This window comes from Rutidosis leptorrhynchoides, chromosome 10 (assembly GCF_046630445.1).
Source record: "Rutidosis leptorrhynchoides isolate AG116_Rl617_1_P2 chromosome 10, CSIRO_AGI_Rlap_v1, whole genome shotgun sequence".
NCBI lineage: Eukaryota > Viridiplantae > Streptophyta > Magnoliopsida > Asterales > Asteraceae > Rutidosis > Rutidosis leptorrhynchoides.
The window spans coordinates 259,657,572-259,678,306 of record NC_092342.1 but is presented as its reverse complement, the minus strand read 5'-3'; the positions used below and the strand labels follow the sequence as shown (position 1 = coordinate 259,678,306).

Genomic DNA, 20,735 nt, shown 5'->3' with positions numbered 1-20,735 from the left:
TTCTACACTTTTACAAATAAACATATATGAAAATGTATACAATGTTCCTTAGCATTCATCTTCTAAATCATGTCAAAAATAATCATTATAGCAATTAAATGAGTTCCAAATGGCATTCATATCAATTAAATCGAGTTCATGCATTTTTGACTCAAAAAGTCCACTTTAATACTCAAAAATCATGTTTAGGATCAAAGTTTTGATCATTTAGCAACCTAAACATGCTACACTACTTAATTAAGCATGAACCATCAACAAAATTTGGCCATAACCCGTTTATATCAAAAAGCCCCAATTTTGCTCAAGAACACAAACCCTAGATTACTCAAAATTTGAAGTTTAAGGCTTCTAATCATGTTAAATATCATCAATATAGGTTATACAAGCATAATATACAAACAATTTAAGCACAATTAAACTAGAAATCATCAAAATCAAATTAGGTATAATTTTGCTCAAGAACACTAAAAACCGAATTAAAGAGTGTTTAGATGTAGAAATTACCGATTTCCTTGAAAAACTTCTTGGCAAGTATCTCCTCATCGTAATTTTAGCAATAAATTTGATGATTAACGGTGAAAAATCGTGATTTTGAGAGGGTTTTTGGGTATTTTTTCGCAGAAAATTATGTTTGTGTGTGTTTGAGGACTGGTCAGTCGACCAGTTATTTTGGTCTGGAATTTTAGAACTCCGCGAGTGCGGATGTGGGACCACATAAAACTCCGCGAGTGCGGATTTGTGTTTTTTTTATATAAAATCTTTAACTTATAAAACAAATAATTAATTAAAAATTTGTTTCTTTCTAGAATGAGGGCATTTTGATACGTTGGCCTAGTCCGTCCCTCGATAAAATTTTAAAATTTTTCATTTTAAAGCGATTGTTTTAAAAGCAAAGATTTTTCGATTTTTTTTAATGTTTTTGGCATACTTTAAATCAATAAGATTAAAAATAATGATAACAAAATTTCTCGCCCCGCCCTTGGGTAAAGCAATTTCGGTTCCATAACCTAGTCTTCAACTTACGACAAATTTTAGAAATCATATTTTTAACTTAATGAAACAATGTAAATTTTGTTTTTTAAATTCACACCAAACTTAAATTTAAATGCATAAAATTAAAAAATTCATATAAATATCATTAATATTTTTATACATTAATTTTACAAATTTATATTGGAAATATTAATTTTTAAAATATTTAAAAACTTAAATATATTGGTTTTAAAAATTTACAATAATAATTTAATATTAATTTAAAAACAAGGTAAAAATTAAAATTAAAAATCTTTTTGGTCTTTTATCCCACTTTAATCAATCAAATATTATCAAAAATATACGTCCCTCTTTTGGGTAAAGTAATTTCGGCTATTTTACCTAGTTTTACTCCTGACGAATTTTTAAAATATTTTGGATTGATTGATTAAAGATATTTATACCTTATGAATAAACGGTAAATTTCGCAGTGTTGTAATAAATTTTTATATGATATCAATAATTTCGGTTTCGCATACCTAATTTTATTGAATATCAATTTAATACTTTATAGCGAACGATTCAGCGTTTATTATCAAAAGGTTAAAAGCAATAAATAAAAACTGTACATACTTACCTGTGAGATAGAATTCTTAGAGACCTGCTTTATCCGACTCATAGGAGAGTCTTGTGATTTGGTTTTCCATAGCTACATAAGCGTAACCTCGATTTTTCAATAACTTTTCTTCTAAACATATGAACGGTCCTTCTCTGCATAGAGTAACAAATTCGGTATTTGAATATGTTTGATTGTTCGAACATTTACCTTCGTGTGACCATTTTTCACATTTATGACATCTTTCAAGGTGTCGTGCTCTTCTTTTTGTTGCGAATTTTGATTTTCCTTTACCAAAATGTGTTTTATGATGATTGTTCCTGAGTTCTTTTCTCACTTCGTCCATTTTGCCTCTTATGAATGATACCACTTCACTCGGGAGTGTGTCATTATTACGTTTAGTAATCAAAGCGTGTAGTAGTAGACCATGGTTCAAATCAAAGGAATTCTTTATCTCGTAAAACCTAAAAAAAATAAAAATTCAGATTTGATCCTATGGTTTTCTCTAGAATATGTTTTAAAGCTCGGTTGGTATTTTCAACTTGTCCACTTGTTTGTGGATGATATGCAGTGGAGATTTTATGAGTTACTCCATATCTTTTAAGAACTTTCTCAAGTTGATTATTACAAAAATGAGTTCCCCGATCACTTATTAAAGCTTTCGGTGTTCCAAACCTTGCAAAAAGACGTTTTATAAAGTTGACTACAACTCGTGCATCGTTAGTTGGGAGAGCTTATGCTTCCGCCCATTTAGATACATAATCAATGGCAACGAGAATGTAGAGATTATTCTGAGATTTTAGAAATGGACCCATAAAGTTAATACCCCAAACGTCAAATACTTCACATACTTGAATGACATTTGGTGGCATTTCATCACGTTGACTTATTTTTCCGGCCCTTTGACAAGCATCACAGGATTTACAAAGAAGGTGTGCGTCTTTGAAAATTGTAGGCCAATAGAATCCAGCGTCGTAGACTTTTCTTGCTGTGAGTTGAGGCCCATAATGCCCTCCTGTTGGTCCTGTGTGACAATGGTTTAAGATTTGACTAGCTTCATCCTCGAATATGCATCGGTGTATTATTCCATCTGGACAACTTTTAAACAAATGTGGATCTTCCCAGAAATAGTGTTTTATATCACTAAAGAATTTCTTTCGTTTCTGGTACGACAACCCTTTTTCAAGGAATCCACATACTAAGTAGTTTGCATAGTCTGCAAACCATGGAATTTCATTATAATCGATCTTCAAAAGATATTCATCAGGAAAGTTATCTTGTATGGCTGATAATGCTAAAAACGAATATATATTTCATAGCATTATCCCTCAAGAAAGACAAGCTTTTAGTTGCAATTGTTCTATTTACAAGTGATATTCGTTTAAATAATAAAAGGTGAAGACAAAAGATAGATTCGACGAATTGAAGAAGTAAACGATCAAAAAGCTCAAAAGTACAAAATACAATCAAAGTGGTTTAAATTATTGATGAGAAACTTCTCAAAATTACAAGAGTACAAGATACGAAACGCAAAGTACAAGATATTAAATTGTACGCAAGGACGTTCGAAAATCCAGAACCGGGACCAAAGTCAACTCTCAACGCTCGACGCAACGGACTAAAAATTATGAGTCAACTATGCACAAGAATATAATATAATATTTAAATAATTATATAAATTATTTATATATTATATTATATATTATAAACGTCGGCAAACAAGAAAACAAAGAAGTGTGAGCTGATACCTACCACCATGCGATCGCATGGCCTGGAGGCACAAAAGCCATGCGATCGCATGGTCCTGAAAAGTTGGCCACATGCTATAAATTCGCGTGTTTTGGCTCAGTTTATATCATATATCTGAAAGGACCCGTCCTAATCCATCTGGACGAAGTCTTCAACAGCTGGTCCCATTGCGAGTTTCTGACCTCTATATGCTCTGAATGATTCCATATAATATGAGCAAATACACAGCGGAAGATTTCTTTCATACCTGAGAATAAGCATGCTTTAAATTGTCAACCAAAAAGGTTGGTGAGTTCATTAGTTTATCATAAATAATCGTTTCATAATTTTAATAGACCACAAGATTTCATATTTCAATTTCTCATAAAGATACGTCCCATGCATAGAGATAAAAATATCATTCATATGGATTGAACACCTGGTAACCGACATTTACAATATGCATATAAGAATATCCCCATCATTCCGGGATCCTCCTTCGGACATGATATAAATTTCGAAGTACTAAAGCATCCGGTACTTTGGATGGGGCTTGTTGGGCCCGATAGATCTATCTTTAGAGTTCGCGTCTATTAGGGTTTCTGTTCCCTAATTCTTAGATTACCAGACTTAATAAAAAGGGGCATATTCGATTTCGATCATTCAACCATATAATGTAGTTTCAAACACTTGTGTCCATTTCGTAAAACATTTATAAAAAATAGCGCATGCATTCTCAGTCCCAAAAATATATATTGCAAAAGCATTTAAAAAGGAATTAATGAAACTCACGCATATAAATATTGTAAAAACAGTTAATAAAGCATTTGCATGTATTCTCAGCCCAAAAATGTAATGAGTAAAAAGGGAGCAAATGAAACTCACCTAATGTATTTTGTAGTAAAAATACACATGATTAAACTGAACAATGCAGGGTTGACCTCGGATTCACGAACCTATATCATTTGTATATATATTAATATACATAATTGTAATCAAGTAAATTTATATATTATTATTAGTGATGTACTTGTTATATTTAATAATTTATAAGTTTTATTAATAATTTATATATATTCATTTTATATATAGTATTATTAAATTAATTAGGTTATGTAATATAAATATATTTGTATATCTATAATCTTTATTTTAGTACTTATAATCTTAACAACATCGTTTTAAAACTTTTATTTTTATAAATAATATTATCTTAATACTAATGATATAGATAATACTTGATAATAATAATAATAATAATAATAATAATATTAATAATAATAATAATAATAGTGATAAAAATAGAAAGCTACCTTAGAAAAGGGTTCCAAAAAAAAATTGTGCCTCACGCGAGGCTCGAACTCCCGACCTCTCGTTCCTTATCAACACCCCTAACCAATGGGCTGATTATTTATTTCTGTAATAACCATCGTGTTTATTTATTTAACTAGTACGAAATCATTTATCACTTATCATCTTCCACGATCTCATCGTGCACCATTCATCTATCATCCTAATCCCATGGTAATCATCATCATAACATGATCATAGTATCAACTTCATCGTGTACATTCATCATTATATCGAATTCGTTAATATCATCACCTATTATTATATCATTCGACCAGAAGTAGGAAGGAAGGAAACGAACTCGTACAGTTTAGCAAAAGAAATAGTCAAGTACGCAGGAATCAATCAAGCAAATAATCTAAACTTGAATCACGGCCCACAAGCATAACTCAATCGGTTCTTTTGAAAATATAATAACATAACCCAAATGAGCACTTCGGTTTCAAAAGCAAAAGAAAAGCTCTCGGCCCCATCACAAACAATAATACAGTTTAAATAAAAAAAACTTGTTGGCTCATCATGGCTTAAGAATCTGGATATCATAATACCGTAATTTGTTTATAATATATGTCACTTTAAGTGACTCCTTACGTTGGCAATTAGGGATAGGAATAAAAAAATATGCCCACACTTTGAGTCTTTATAATTGTCGGCCAGCTTGTATTAAAGTGCAAGTATCTCCTAGTCAAACAATGCATAACCGACACCTTTCCTATTTTTTTTTTTGTTATCAACTTTCGGCCCACCATATAAGATAGCATAAATTAATGCATTATATCATTATATATCCTCATTTGCTTCGTCAATATAATATAGAACAATCGATGCAACAGGTTTTTAGATTATGGTAAGGAGTTGTGGTGGCATACGATGGTTAAACAGGAGGTGTTACAAGGGTGATTAAGGATGGTGGTTGTAGGGTTCCAAAGGTGATTTTGAGTGTTATTTGTCGATTGTTATCAAAACAAAAAGTAATCTAGTAAGTGGTGTTGGTGATGGCTGTTTGTGTAGATCACGAAAAGAAAGAGAGAAGGAAAAGAAAGGTGGCGGGTGGAGTAAAGATATGATGATGGTGGGTTATTGTGGTGTGTACTGGTGGTGGTTTTCAACAGAACAATAAAAATAAAATAGCAGTTATTCGTTGTAGGTGGGCTGCGAAAAAGAAAGACAAAAGCAGTTAGCAGGTAGTAGTAGTTTGATCACGATGATGTTGGTATTGAGTGGTTTGGGTCTTGATCAAATAGCATTCATAACCGAGCAGTAGCTAGTGGCGTATGGTGTGCATGTTTTTAGTAGGTGCAAAGGTGGTGATTGATGATGGGTGTTGGAATGTATAGCTTCGAATAACAGCAATGAACTGAATGTTAATTCATGTTTGGTGGTTTTGTGATCCGGGTGTAATAAGAAAAGAAAAAAAGATGAAGATTGTGGCTTCTTTTTACAGGAAGGAGGTTTGAGATAATAAATATGGTGGATGTGAGTTCAACAAAATAAAAAATAAAAATTATATGGAATAGAAAGTGGAGATGGATGGGATGTGTAACAAACTTGGGGCCATAATATTCGATCTGAGAAAAAAATAAAGTGTGATCCTGATGTTGAATTCGTTTTATAATGGTATTAGGTTTGACTACAATCAGACAGGATCCAAAATCATGAGCAGTAGATGAAAGAAAAAATTTAAAGTTGATTGGTACTAGGCTCGGTTATTAGTTGTTTTATTTACATAGTTATATCTATATATAATATCTATATATATATATATATATATATATATATATATATATATATATATATATATATATATATATATATATATATATAATTAATATATATAAATAGTTACATTAATAATAAATATGTTGCAAGATAATAATAAAGTAATAATACTGTTAATATTAATAATAATAATATTATTAATATTAATATTTAGAACAAAGTTAATAATAATAATAATAATATTGATATTAACAATAATAAAAATTATAATAAAAATACTAAATTTAATTTTTGGAAATAACAATTCATGTATATCAACCTTCCTATCTATATAAAACTAATACTGCTATTAATAATAATGAAAGTAAGTATAACAACTATATTTTAAACTTGTAATTAAACTTAATTTATTAATATTACATATTATTAATTAATTATTTAATATATTATATAATAATATATTTTGAGTATTTTATACCTTTTAATATATAATAATATATTACATACAATCAACCGTTATGTATAGATATCATGTATATATTTATATATATATTGAAACGAATTAATTTAAAGTATACATTATATATTTAACATTTTGTTAACGTTGATCAATTAAGTTCAAAATCCATTATATTCAATATATCCTATTTATTCAAAATAACAAGTTTCAGTTATTTTAATTATCTTTCATAATAACTAATTCACTTAATAGTTCCTCTATATATTTAATTTATTATGTATAATTATTCACATATATAATTACCTATATATACATATCTGTTTATAATTAAAAGTTCGTGAATCGTCGGGAATGGTCAAAGTCAAATGAATTCATGGAAATAGTTCAAACATTATGAGACTCAGTTTAATAGACTTTGCTTATCGTGTCTAAATCATATAAGATTAAGTTTAAATTTGGTAGGAAATTCCCGGGTCATCACAGTACCTACCCGTTAAAGAAATTTCGTCCCGAAATTTGAGTGAGGTGGTCATGGCTAACAATAAAAATGTTTCCATGACGAATATGAGTTGATAAATTGAGTTTTATCATCATTGAGTAATATGGATAAAAATAATTCGATTATTCGAAGAGTACGAATGAAGCTATCTCCAAAGAGTGAAATAGGAAAGTAAAGATTCATCTTAACTTTTGACAGAGTTAGGGTTGAATTCCGGAATTCAAGGGATTTAAAGAAAATATTCGAAATCTAAAAGATTTGATTCTTCGGCGAGTAAGGAAATTAAGATCTCTATAATTAAATACGGTGATCTGCCTTGATTACCCTGTCTGATATTTCCACTATAAATTAAGCTCTTCCATTCTATTATTCTCACCATTTCTATACTTTCTTAGTTCATACATCCAAAAGGTTGTGAAAATGCTTAATCCAGTTCTAATCCTTGATATTTTTCTAATTATCATTTCTGTCATTCTTCTTCTCAATCTTCCATCAGAAGAAATTGTTTACTTCTACTATTACCTTGGGGTAATACTATTCTTAATTATACTGTGTCTTTATATTGCTATCCGTATTAATATCCATGGTTCGTAACTTCTGTGTTGTTATTGGGCTTTATATTTTCTCTTATATTTTGGATCTCTTTGCGTTTTTATTATCCTCTCGACCTCTAGTAAAGCGAGCAACGGTCCAGAATTCGTAAGTATGGAGTTTTGAATGAACTTAATGTTCTAAATGAGAAAGAACTTAATAGCACGATTTGATTTGTCAAATTACCAGAATCACTGAGAATAGAACTATCAAGAATATCTTTTCTTGATATATTCAGAAGTTAATCATAATGAAAGAGTTATGTAACATGACACATGATGACGTTATAATCTGTGAATCATCATGTTCCATTTAGAAACTCAGCATGATTTATTGTAATATAATTACGTTGATCAAGTGTCATTATATTATACTAACTCATGCATCAGTTCCCAACACTACTTCAAAACATTCGTATTTTAAACTCGAAAGTTTACAGAATATAGAAACTAATAGTTTCTCAAATGATGTAACACTGATAGCTCAAAGAGGTAAATGATTTCAGATAAGATTAGTTATGACAATATATTCAGAAATATCGAGGATATTTATAATGAAAGATACGATAATATCTCGGAATATCTAAGATCAGAGGATGATAGAAACTATTATCTGCAAGGGTTTAGAGTAAGGAGCAAGATATTCGTTAAAGATTTTAGCAGGCATTGAATCATTTGGATTCTTTGAAGTCAAACTTATTCTTTGTGATTTGTCCACGGCTTCCTTTATAGTTTCGCATAATCCGCTTTTCGGTACTAAATTTTCTATTGAATGTTTCCAATACTCCATTCTTTATCATCAAACTTTCGACGGTTAAGGTCGTGTACAGTTTTTTTTTTTTTTTTTTTTGCCGCTGTATTCAGCTTTTTCAGAATTTGTGGTATTGATTTGTAGACTGGGTGCTTTTCAAAATTTCAGAGTGTAATATCATAATTTTAAGAGATAAATGTTATATGTGTACATATAACTGTTGATGTAGAAATGCTGCGAGATTCAAAATACTGATTGCTAATTCTCGGTAGTTGATATGACAACTCTCGTTATAAGATGCTGGAAGTATATGACAGGGTTTTTAATGAGCAAATATAATGATTCTTCGGAAAGACTTAAGTCAATGAGTAGTGAAGTTGCTGGTAAGTTTAATGCTAATGTGGTGGAATATAAACGGTTCTCCGGTAACGTTGATGAAAGGCAAACTTATATATCAAGGTTATAATAGAGTTTATTCGAACGAAAGGTCGATGTTGATTTGCTGGAGCTGTGACAAAATTAGCTAATTTAGAAAGGAATTGCAAAGTTATTTTTTTTGTAATAACAACGCCAAAGGAGTTAGCACATATACGTGTTAAACGTTTACTAAGGTTCCGAGCGTTTTTAGGTGCATAACTATATGCATCAATCTTTTCTTCCGTAGATGAAGTGCGGTTGGTTCATCCTTTCGATTGAGATGTTGCCAAGAATCATGAAAGGTTTGAACGCAGATTGTAATCGACATGAATATCTTTTCTGAGTTTTGTGAATAGAAGTGATGTTCTAGCACAGTTTTGAAGTCAAAGTATAACTTTGAAAGATGTAGGAATTTAAATATGCTGGTATCGGTTATTTCTTGACTTGAATTCTGATCTATTAAAATCAGAATATGTAATCGATTGTGGATGAGATCGATTGTTATGTGGTGAATGGATTCGTATATCGGTGGATGTAAGTAGGATAGTAAATGACCGTTGAATCAGATTCAAAGAATGTACAGTGTAAATTATTAATGTGAAATCTTAAATATTCCTCGGGTATTACCTACCCGTTAAAATATTTTCATCATTAACAGTTTGTACGAAAGAATTTTTAATCACAATCTTTATGAAAATATATATATACATATATATTTTCTTCAGATGTAATCATGGATTTAATGAGTCAATATAATATTAGACTCATTTTATTTTCGATTTGAGCTAGAATAAGTAATCTCTAAAGCTATTAGGATCCACATATTCTTTGCAGAATATTAATGAAGTTATAGGTCAATACTTCATTGTTAATTGCTGTTGGTACTCCTTGGTATCCATGGTGCGTTATTATGTTGATGTTCGTGGAACAGATTGTGAAATTGAGGCTTGAGAAGCGGATGTTGCTGTAGCTGGTAAGTTTTGCACCATATTTTTCAAATTGATTACTCGAGCGCGAAGTTCGTTGACTTTTTCTATTACGCCGGGATGATTGGCGGTTAGAACAAGCGAATGAATAAAGTTTAGAATATGAGATATGATATGTTTGTGGCGAGATATTCAGGAAATGAGAGTGAAAATGTGTTTCTAATTGGTTTGCCGATAAGTGCTTCAGGTTCTTCGCCCAGATGGCAATTTGGTAGGTGGAAAGGATTGCCGTCTTCGCGTCTCCATTGATTAAGTAGACTACGAACCCATTAGATGAATTGGGGATGGCTGGTTGATTGATTCATTCTGGTGACACTACTTTCGGAGCTTAGGTGAATATCCATGTCGGAATAGCTATCGGAATAACTATCGAAATCTGAGGGACTCGAACTGGTTGAGGGATTCATCTCGTACGATCAGATGAAGTATTTTTGATAAGAAATAGATTATAGGATGTAGATTAGTACCCTGCAATACATAGTTTACACATGCATATATAATACTAAAATCCCATAAGTTACGGAGGAATCTACGGAATATGTAAAGCAAAGTTTACAGTAACAGATACGCTAAGATATGAATTAGCAGATACGCTAAGATATGAATTTTTGTCTATACATTAATCATGCAATCCAGGCAGTAAGATATGTCTAGATTAAGAATGATAAGCAAGTAATTTCCTAAGGATGATAAGCGGATGATTTTTGACACGAAATGATAAGCAAACTTTTAACATGCAGACACGGTCGAAGTCCAGACTCACTAATGCATCCTAACGACTATCAGTTTGACACACTAATGCAAGACCTGGTTCACTAAGACCACCGCTCTGATACCAACTGAAAGGACCCGTCCTAATCCATCTGGACGAAGTCTTCAACAGCTGGTCCCATTGCGAGTTTCTGACCTCTATATGCTCTGAATGATTCCATATAATATGAGCAAATACACAGCGGAAGATTTCTTTCATACCTGAGAATAAACATGCTTTAAAGTGTCAACTAAAAAGGTTGGTGAGTTCATTAGTTTATCATAAATAATCGTTTCATAATTTTAATAGACCACAAGATTTCATATTTCAATTTCTCATAAACATACGTCCCATGCATAGAGACAAAAATATCATTCATATGGATTGAACACCTGGTAACCGACATTTACAATATGCATATAAAAATATCCCCATCATTCCGGGATCCTCCTTCGGACATGATATAAATTTCGAAGTACTAAAGCATCCGGTACTTTGGATGGGGCTTGTTGGGCCCGATAGATCTATCTTTAGAGTTCGCGTCAATTAGGGTTTCTGTTCCCTAATTCTTAGATTACCAGACTTAATAAAAAGGGGCATATTCGATTTTGATCATTCAACCACATAATGTAGTTTCAAACACTTGTGTCCATTTCGTAAAACATTTATAAAAAATAGCGCATGCATTCTCAGTCCCAAAAATATATATTGCAAAAGCATTTAAAAAGGAATTAATGAAACTTACGCATATAAATATTGTAAAAACAGTTAATAAAGCATTTGCATGTATTCTCAGCCCAAAAATGTAATGAGTAAAAAGGGAGCAAATGAAACTCACCTAATGTATTTTGTAGTAAAAATACACATGATTAAACTGAACAATGCAGGGTTGACCTCGGATTCACGAACCTATATCATTTGTATATATATTAATATACATAATTGTAATCAAGTAAATTTATATATTATTATTAGTGATGTACTTGTTATATTTAATAATTTATAAGTTTTATTAATTATTTATATATATTCATTTTATATATAGTATTATTAAATTAATTAGGTTATGTAATATAAATATATTTGTATATCTATAATCTTTATTTTTGTACTTATAATCTTAACAACATCGTTTTAAAACTTTTATTTTTATAAATAATATTATCTTAATACTAATGATATAGATAATACTTGATAATAATAATATTAATAATAATAATAATAATAATAATAATAATAATAATAATAATAATAATAATAATAATAATAATAGTGATAAAAATAGAAAGCTACCTTAGAAAAGGGTTCCAAAAAAAATTGTGCCTCACGCGAGGCTCGAACTCCTGACCTCTCGTTCCTTGTCAACACCCCTAACCAATGGGCTGATTATTTATTTCTGTAATAACCATCGTGTTTATTTATTTAACTAGTACGAAATCATTTATCACTTATCATCTTCCACGATCTCATCGTGCACCATTCATCTATCATCCTAATCCCATGGTAATCATCATCATAACAATATCATCATCATCATAACATGATCATAGTATCAACTTCATCGTGTACATTCATCATTATATCGAATTCGTTAATATCATCACCTATTATTATATCATTCGACCAGAAGTAGGAAGGAAGGAAACGAACTCGTACAGTTTAGCAAAAGAAATAGTCAAGTACGCAGGAATCAATCAAGCAAATAATCTAAACTTGAATCACGGCCCACAAGCATAACTCAATCGGTTCTTTTGAAAATATAATAACATAACCCAAATGAGCACTTCGGTTTCAAAAGCAAAAGAAAATCTCTCGGCCCCATCACAAACAATAATACAGTTTAAATAAAAAAACTTGTTGGCTCATCATGGCTTAAGAATTTGGATATCATAATACCGTAATTTGTTTATAATATATGTCACTTTAAGTGACTCCTTACGTTGGCAATTAGGGATAGGAACAAAAAAATATGCCCACACTTTGAGTCTTTATAATTGTCGGCCAGCTTGTATTAAAGTGCAAGTATCTCCTAGTCAAACAATGCATAACCGATACCTTTCCTATTTTTTTTTTGTTATCAACTTTCGGGCCACCATATAAGATAGCATAAATTAATGCATTATATCATTATATATCCTCATTTGCTTCGTCAATATAATATAGAACAATCGATGCAACAAGTTTTTAGATTATGGTAAGGAGTTGTGGTGGCATACGATGGTTAAACAGGAGGTGTTACAAGGGTGATTAAGGATGGTGGTTGTAGGGTTCCAAAGGTGATTTTGAGTGTTATTTTTCGATTGTTATCAAAACAAAAAGTAATCTAGTAAGTGGTGTTGGTGATGGCTATTTGTGTAGATCACGAAAAGAAAGAGAGAAGGAAAAGAAAGGTGGCGGGTGGAGTAAAGATATGATGATGGTGGGTTATTGTGGTGTGTACTGGTGGTGGTTTTCAACAGAACAATAAAAATAAATAGTAGTTATTCGTTGTAGGTGGGCTGCGAAAAAGAAAGACAAAAGCAGTTAGCAGGTAGTAGTAGTTTGATCACGATGATGTTGGTATTGAGTGGTTTGGGTCTTGATCAAATAGCATTCATAACCGAGCAGTAGCTAGTGGCGTATGGTGTGCATGTTTTTAGTAGTTGCAAAGGTGGTGATTGATGATGGGTGTTGGAATGTATAGCTTCGAATAACAGCAATGAACTGAATGTTAATTCATGTTTGGTGGTTTTGTGATCCGGGTGTAATAAGAAAAGAAAAAAAGATGAAGATTGTGGCTTCTTTTTACAGGAAGGAGGTTTGAGATAATAAATATGGTGGATGTGAGTTCAACAAAATAAAAAATAAAAATTATATGGAATAGAAAGTGGAGATGGATGGGATGTGTAACAAACTTGGGGCCATAATATTCGATCTGAGAAAAAAATAAAGTGTGATCCTGATGTTGAATTCGTTTTATAATGGTATTAGGTTTGACTACAATCAGACAGGATCCAAAATCATGAGCAGTAGATGAAAGAAAAAATTTAAAGTTGATTGGTACTAGGCTCGGTTATTAGTTGTTTTATTTACATATTTATATCTATATATAATATCTATATATATATATATATATATATATATATATAAATAGTTACTGTTAATATATATAAATAGTTACATTAATAATAAATATGTTGCAAGATAATAATAAAGTAATAATACTGTTAATATTAATAATAATAATATTATTAATATTAATATTTAGAACAAAGTTAATAATAATAATAATAATATTGATATTAACAATAATAAAAATTATAATAAAAATACTAAATTTAATTTTTGGAAATAACAATTCATGTATATCAACCTTCCTATCTATATAAAACTAATACTGCTATTAATAATAATGAAAGTAAGTATAACAACTATATTTTAAACTTGTAATTAAACTTAATTTATTAATATTACATATTATTAATTAATTATTTAATATATTATATAATAATATATTTTGAGTATTTTATACCTTTTAATATATAATAATATATTACATACAATCAACCGTTATGTATAGATATCATGTATATATTTATATATATATGGAAACGAATTAATTTAAAGTATACATTATATATTTAACATTTTGTTAACGTTGATCAATTAAGTTCAAAATCCATTATATTCAATATATCCTATTTATTCAAAATAACAAGTTTCAGTTATTTTAATTATCTTTCATAATAACTAATTCACTTAATAGTTCCTCTATATATTTAATTTATTATGTATAATTATTCACATATATAATTACCTATATATACATATCTGTTTATAATTAAAAGTTCGTGAATCGTCGGGAATGGTCAAAGTCAAATGAATTCATGGAAATAGTTCAAACATTATGAGACTCAGTTTAATAGACTTTGCTTATCGTGTCTAAATCATATAAGATTAAGTTTAAATTTGGTAGGAAATTCCCGGGTCATCACAATATCCATCCATCTCTCTATCTCACTCACGTATATATATATATATATATATATATATATATATATATATATATATTATAATTTTAATTTTAATTTTAAATTCTAATAATAAGGGTATGTTAGCGAATGTTGTAAGGGTGTAAGTCGAAATTCCGTCCGTGTAACGCTACGCTATTTTTAATCACTGTAAGTTATGGTTAATGTTATTTTTAAATTAATGTCTCGTAGCTAAGTTATTATTATGCTTATTTAATGCCAAAGTAATCGTGATGTTGGGCTAAATATTAAAATTGGGTAATTGGCCTTTGGACCATAATTGGGGTTTGGACAAAAGAACGACACTTGTAGAAATTAGACTATGGGCTATTAAATAATACTTGATGTGTGCGAGGGGTACTAGGAAATAGTATTATTTTTACAACGAAATACTATTAAATATGATACAATTTTACACAATATATTTATTTATTTATAGAATGGATATACCTAAACCTTGCTACAACACTTATAGGAAGTGTACCTAATCGTACAGTAGTGTAGTTTTTAGTAAGTCCGGTTCGTCCACAGGGAACTCTTAAACAAGCTTAACGCTATATTAGTTTTAAATTTATAAAAATACAAATATATATATAAGTGATATTATTATTATAAAAGGGGGTTTTTTACCGTTTAATGACCGGTTTGTCGATTTTAAAAACTTTAGTCGCAGTTAAAACCTAATGTAAAATATTAAAAATAAATATAACTTAATTTAAAGCGTAAAGTAAATAACGATAATGAAATTTCGATAAATAAAAGTGCGATAATTAAAAAGTATGATAATTAAAAGTGCAATTAAATACAATGACAATAAATAAAAGAGCGATAATTAGAAGTGCAATTAAATATGAAAATAAAGGAATTATGCTTATTTAAACTTCCGTAATCATGATGTTTGACGTGTTGATTTTAGTTTATTCCCATGGGTTAATTGTCCTTTGTCCTGGATTATTCAATATGTCCGTCTGGTTTTTGTCCATAACAGTCCATCAGTCATAAATATAAAGTGCGAGTAACCTCGTCAAATTATCCTTATATCCGAAGTCAAATATTCCAACTAATTGGGGACTTAAACTGTAACAAGGTCTTAATACTTTGTTTAATAATTACACCAGGATATCGACTGCATGTAACCCAAGGTTTTAATACTTTGTTAACAATTATGCCAAGTGACCTTGTACATAATTTCACCCCTATTTTAATAATTCCATAGACTATTAATCCATTCCCGTGTCCGGTCAAATGAACGATAATTCGTACATATAAATATCCCGCCCATCGTGTCCGATCGAGTGTATATGGTTATTTATAGGTACGTCCAATTGTAAATCTTTATATTAAAATTAACAAACTATCATTTAGTTAAACAAATATAAAGCCCATTAATAGCCCATAGTCTAATTTCCACAAGTGTCGTTCTTTTGTCCAAACCCCAATTATGGTACAAAGCCCAATTACCCAATTTTAATATTTTTAGCCCAACATCATGATTACTTCGGTATTAAATAAGCATAATAATTACTTAGCTACGAGACATTAAATTAAAAATAACATTAACCATAACTTACAGTGATTAAAAATAGCGTAGCGTTACGCGGACAGAATTTCGACTTACACCCTTACAACATTCGCTAACATACCCTTATTATTAGAAATTGTAATTAAAATTAAAATTAAAATTAAAATTAAAATATAATATATATATATATATATATATATATATATATATATATATATATATATATCGTATGATAGAGAGAAAAGAAAAAGATGTTAAAATATCGATCGATTGCGTTGCCTTTTATAGGCCCCATTTCAGTTTTGGTGTGCTTCGCGATCTTGAAGGGTTTCTCCTTCAAAGCTCCGCGATCGCGGAGTAGTGGATTACAGCTCATCCAAGTTTGGCTCCTAGCTTGCCGACGGATTTTTTAATAAATAAATATAATATATATATATATTTTTAAGAATTATTTATATATTATATTATATTTATATGCATAGTTGACTTGTAATTTTCGCTCCGTTGCGTCGTGCGTTGAAAGTTGACTTAGGTCCTGGTTCCGGATTTTCGAACGTCCTTGAGTACAATTTAATATTTTGTATTTTGCGTTTCGTGTCTTGTACTTTTGTAGTTTTGAGACGTTTCTCATCAATAATTGGAACCACTTTGATTGTATTTTGTACTTTTGAGCTTTTTGGTCATTTGCGTCTTCAATTCGTCGAATCTGTCTTTTGTCTTCACCTTTTTTTATTTAAACGAATATCACTTTTAAATAGAACAATTGCAACTAAAAACTTGTCTTTCTTGAGGAATAATGCTATGAATTATGTGTTCGTTTTTAGCATTATCAGTTTTATATTAACTAAATGATACCTCATTGATTTAATATATAGACATATAATTTGACGTATTTATATATAACCACATACGCTTGACTGGGTACGGTGGGCGGGATATCTATAAATACCAATAATTATTCATTTTACCAGACACGGAACTGGATTAATAGTTAATAGACTTGTTGAAACAAGGGTGGATTACATTCAAGGGTAATTGGTGTAATTGTTAACAAAGTAGTAAAACCTTGGTCTACATGCAGTCGATAACCTGGTGTATTCATTAAACAAAGTATTAAGACCTTGTTACAATTCGAATCCCCAATTAGTTGGAATATTTGACTTCGGGAATAAGAATAATTTGACGAAGACTTTCGCACTTTATGATTATGACTGATGGACTATTATGGACAAATCCGTATGGACATATCGAATAATTCAGGATAAAGGACAATTAACCCATTGTAATAAAACTAAAATCAACACGTCAAACATCATGATTACGGAAGTTTAAATAAGCATAATTGATTTATTTTCAAATTTAATTGCACTTTTAATTATCGCACTTTTATTTATTGTCATTTTATTTAATTGCATTTTTTTATTATCGTACTCTTTAATTATCGCAATTTTATTTTATCGCACTTTTATTTATCGCAATTTCATTATCGTTATTTACTTTACGCTTTAAATTAAGTTATATTTATATTTTACATTAGGTTTTAACTGCGACTAAAGTTTTAAAATCGACAAACCGGTCATTAAACGGTAAAAACCCCCTTTTATAATAATAATACTACTTATATATTTTTGTATTTTTACAATTATAAGTTAAAAATATAGCGTTAAGCTTGTTTAAAAGATCCCTGTGGAACGAACCGGACTTACTAAAAACTACACTACTGTACGATTAGGTACACTGCCTATAAGTGTTGTAGCAAGGTTTAGGTATATCCATTCTATAAATAAATAAATATCTTGTGTAAAATTGTATCGTATTTAATAGTATTTCGTTGTAAAAAATAATACTATTTCCTAGTACACCTCGCAACACAACAAGTATTTTTGGCGCCGCTGCCGGGGACCATCTTGCTTAAACGCCGGAAGCGAAACGCTATCTAAAAAAAAGATTTTTATTAATTTTTAGTTTACTTTTATAAAAATACGCTTTTGTAAAAATACGTTTTAATAAGAAAATATAAAAAGAAAAACAAAATATTTATATATTTTTAAGAGTTTGTTAAACATATAAGTTTTATAAAGTTTCTTTATTTTTATTTTAGTTTGTAAAAATATAAGTTTTATTTAAATATTTTATAAATATAAAACATAAAATTAAAACAGAAAAAAAATAAAAAATAAAAACACTCGAGGCCCGTTACTGTAGCAGCCCAGCATTTGGCCCGAATATGCAGGTCATGTGACCACATGAAAACTTAACTAGCACTCCATGCGATCGCATGGAGTGATTTGACCGGCCCGGTACATCAGATCCATCGAATTAGGGTTTTAATTAATATTAATTATTAATATAAACCCTAATTAGGGTTTAGTTATTAATTAATTAGTTTTAGTTTTTATTATTAATTTGTATTTTTAGTTTAATTAGTTTAATTAATATATATAAAATAATACTTTTATAAAATAAAAATATAAAAATAATATTTTTATAAAAATAGTACTTTTTACAACTTTAAGTTTATTTTTATATTTTGTATCTTTTTATTCGTTTTAGCGTAATATTTGTATTTTTCGTTCGTATTTAATTTCAAGTTATAGTTTTTGCCATAGTTATTTTTATTTCTAGATTTTTAGGCTTTGCCGTAAAATCCCTTAAGTGCTTTTTCTTTAGACTAAGATCTAGGTGCTTTAGAATTTTGCGACGCTGTTCTAAGATTTTAGTACCTTTTTAAGTTATTGCCATTTGAGATATAGTTTTTCTTTTAAGCTTTAATATTTTTAGACGCAACTTTTAATTCTTAGTTTTTAGTTACTTTTTAAGTTTCGACGCGCTACTTTCTTATTTTTATTTTTCAACGCCTATTATTTTTCGACCTTTTATTTTTCGACGTTTTTCGACGCGTTCTTTTTCTTTCTTATTTCTCGACACTCTAGTTTTTAGGACATAGAATTTTCTATTTCTTCTCTAAATTTCTTTAAATTTCAACGAAAAATTATTTTAAGTGGTTAAATTGATAGACATCCCAAATTTTCTGCTTCGTAGTAATAGTTGAATTTATTAGTGGCTGAGTTGTGAGCTTCCGATTTAAAGGGTTCTGGCTCCCTGCTGCATCTATTGGCTATTCGAAATATGGACAAAAGCAGAAAAGTCTATTAATTTGATAACTTATATAATTTTTCTTATTTTATAACTAATAGGATATTCAGTGAATGCACCGAGCAAAACGTTCACCACCTTTTGTACGTTCACCACCTGTAACTCGATCAAGACATCTAGTAAATATTGTCGCCGTTGATTTTTCTTTAGAATCATCATCCAGTCGACCAAGTACTTCAATTCAAATTTCCGATAATCCATTCTTTGAACCCGACCTCACAATTGAGAATCCGGAGAATATTCAGGGACAATTCCGATATCCTGAACCATTAATCTTTCCTCCGGAACCACCAATCATTCAAACGGAGATTGTCGAGGAACCAACCATTAAATCAGAATCCTCTAGTGATTCAGATTCAACAAATTCAATCATGGAAAATCTGGAACCTCTAAGTACGAAAGACCGAATGAGAGCTAAACGCACTGGCCAAGATCACGCAATTACTCAACCAGACATTAATGCGCCAGATTATGAAATCAAAGGACAAATCCTACACATGGTAACAAATCAATGCCAATTTAGTGGTGCGCCGAAGGAAGATCCAAATGAACATCTTCGTACCTTTAATAGAATTTGTACACTATTTAAAATCTGAGAAGTGGAGGATGAACAGATATATCTCATGTTATTTCCCTGGACTTTAAAGGGAGAAGCCAAAGATTGGTTGGAATCGTTACCAGAAGGGGCGATTGATACATGGGACGTTTTAGTTGAAAAATTTCTTAAACAATTCTTTCCGGCATCTAAAGCCGTGAGACTTCAAGGAGAAATTGTTACGTTCACACAGAAGCCAAATGAAACTTTATATGAAGCGTGGACAAGATTTGGAAAGTTATTAAGAGGATGTCCGCAACATGGTTTAGACACTTGTCAAATAGTACAAATATTCTACCAAGGATGCGACATCGCTACAAGGAAAGACATCGATATAGCAGCTGGTGGTTCCATTATGAAGAAAACAGCAACTGATACTTACAAAATTATTGATAACACTGCTTCCCACTCACATGAGTGGCACCAAGAAAAAGATATCGTTAGATCATCTAAAGCAGCTAGAGCCGATTCTAGCCATGACTTAGATTCCATTTCCGCAAAGATAGATGATGTCGAGAGACGAATGGAAAAGATGACTAAAGATATCCACTCAATACGAATTAGTTGTGAGCAGTGTGGAGGACCACATTTAACAAAAGATTGTCTCAGTATT

General features: G+C 30.2%; 1 non-coding gene across 1 annotated transcript; it reads right to left on the bottom strand.

The window, feature by feature from the left end:
- Positions 1-20,282: 20,282 nt before the first annotated feature.
- On the bottom strand, positions 20,283-20,389 carry LOC139874037 (small nucleolar RNA R71). The gene has a single exon (XR_011767741.1). It is a non-coding gene; the product is annotated as a small nucleolar RNA R71 (small nucleolar RNA).
- Between the last annotated feature and the right edge of the window lie 346 nt (positions 20,390-20,735).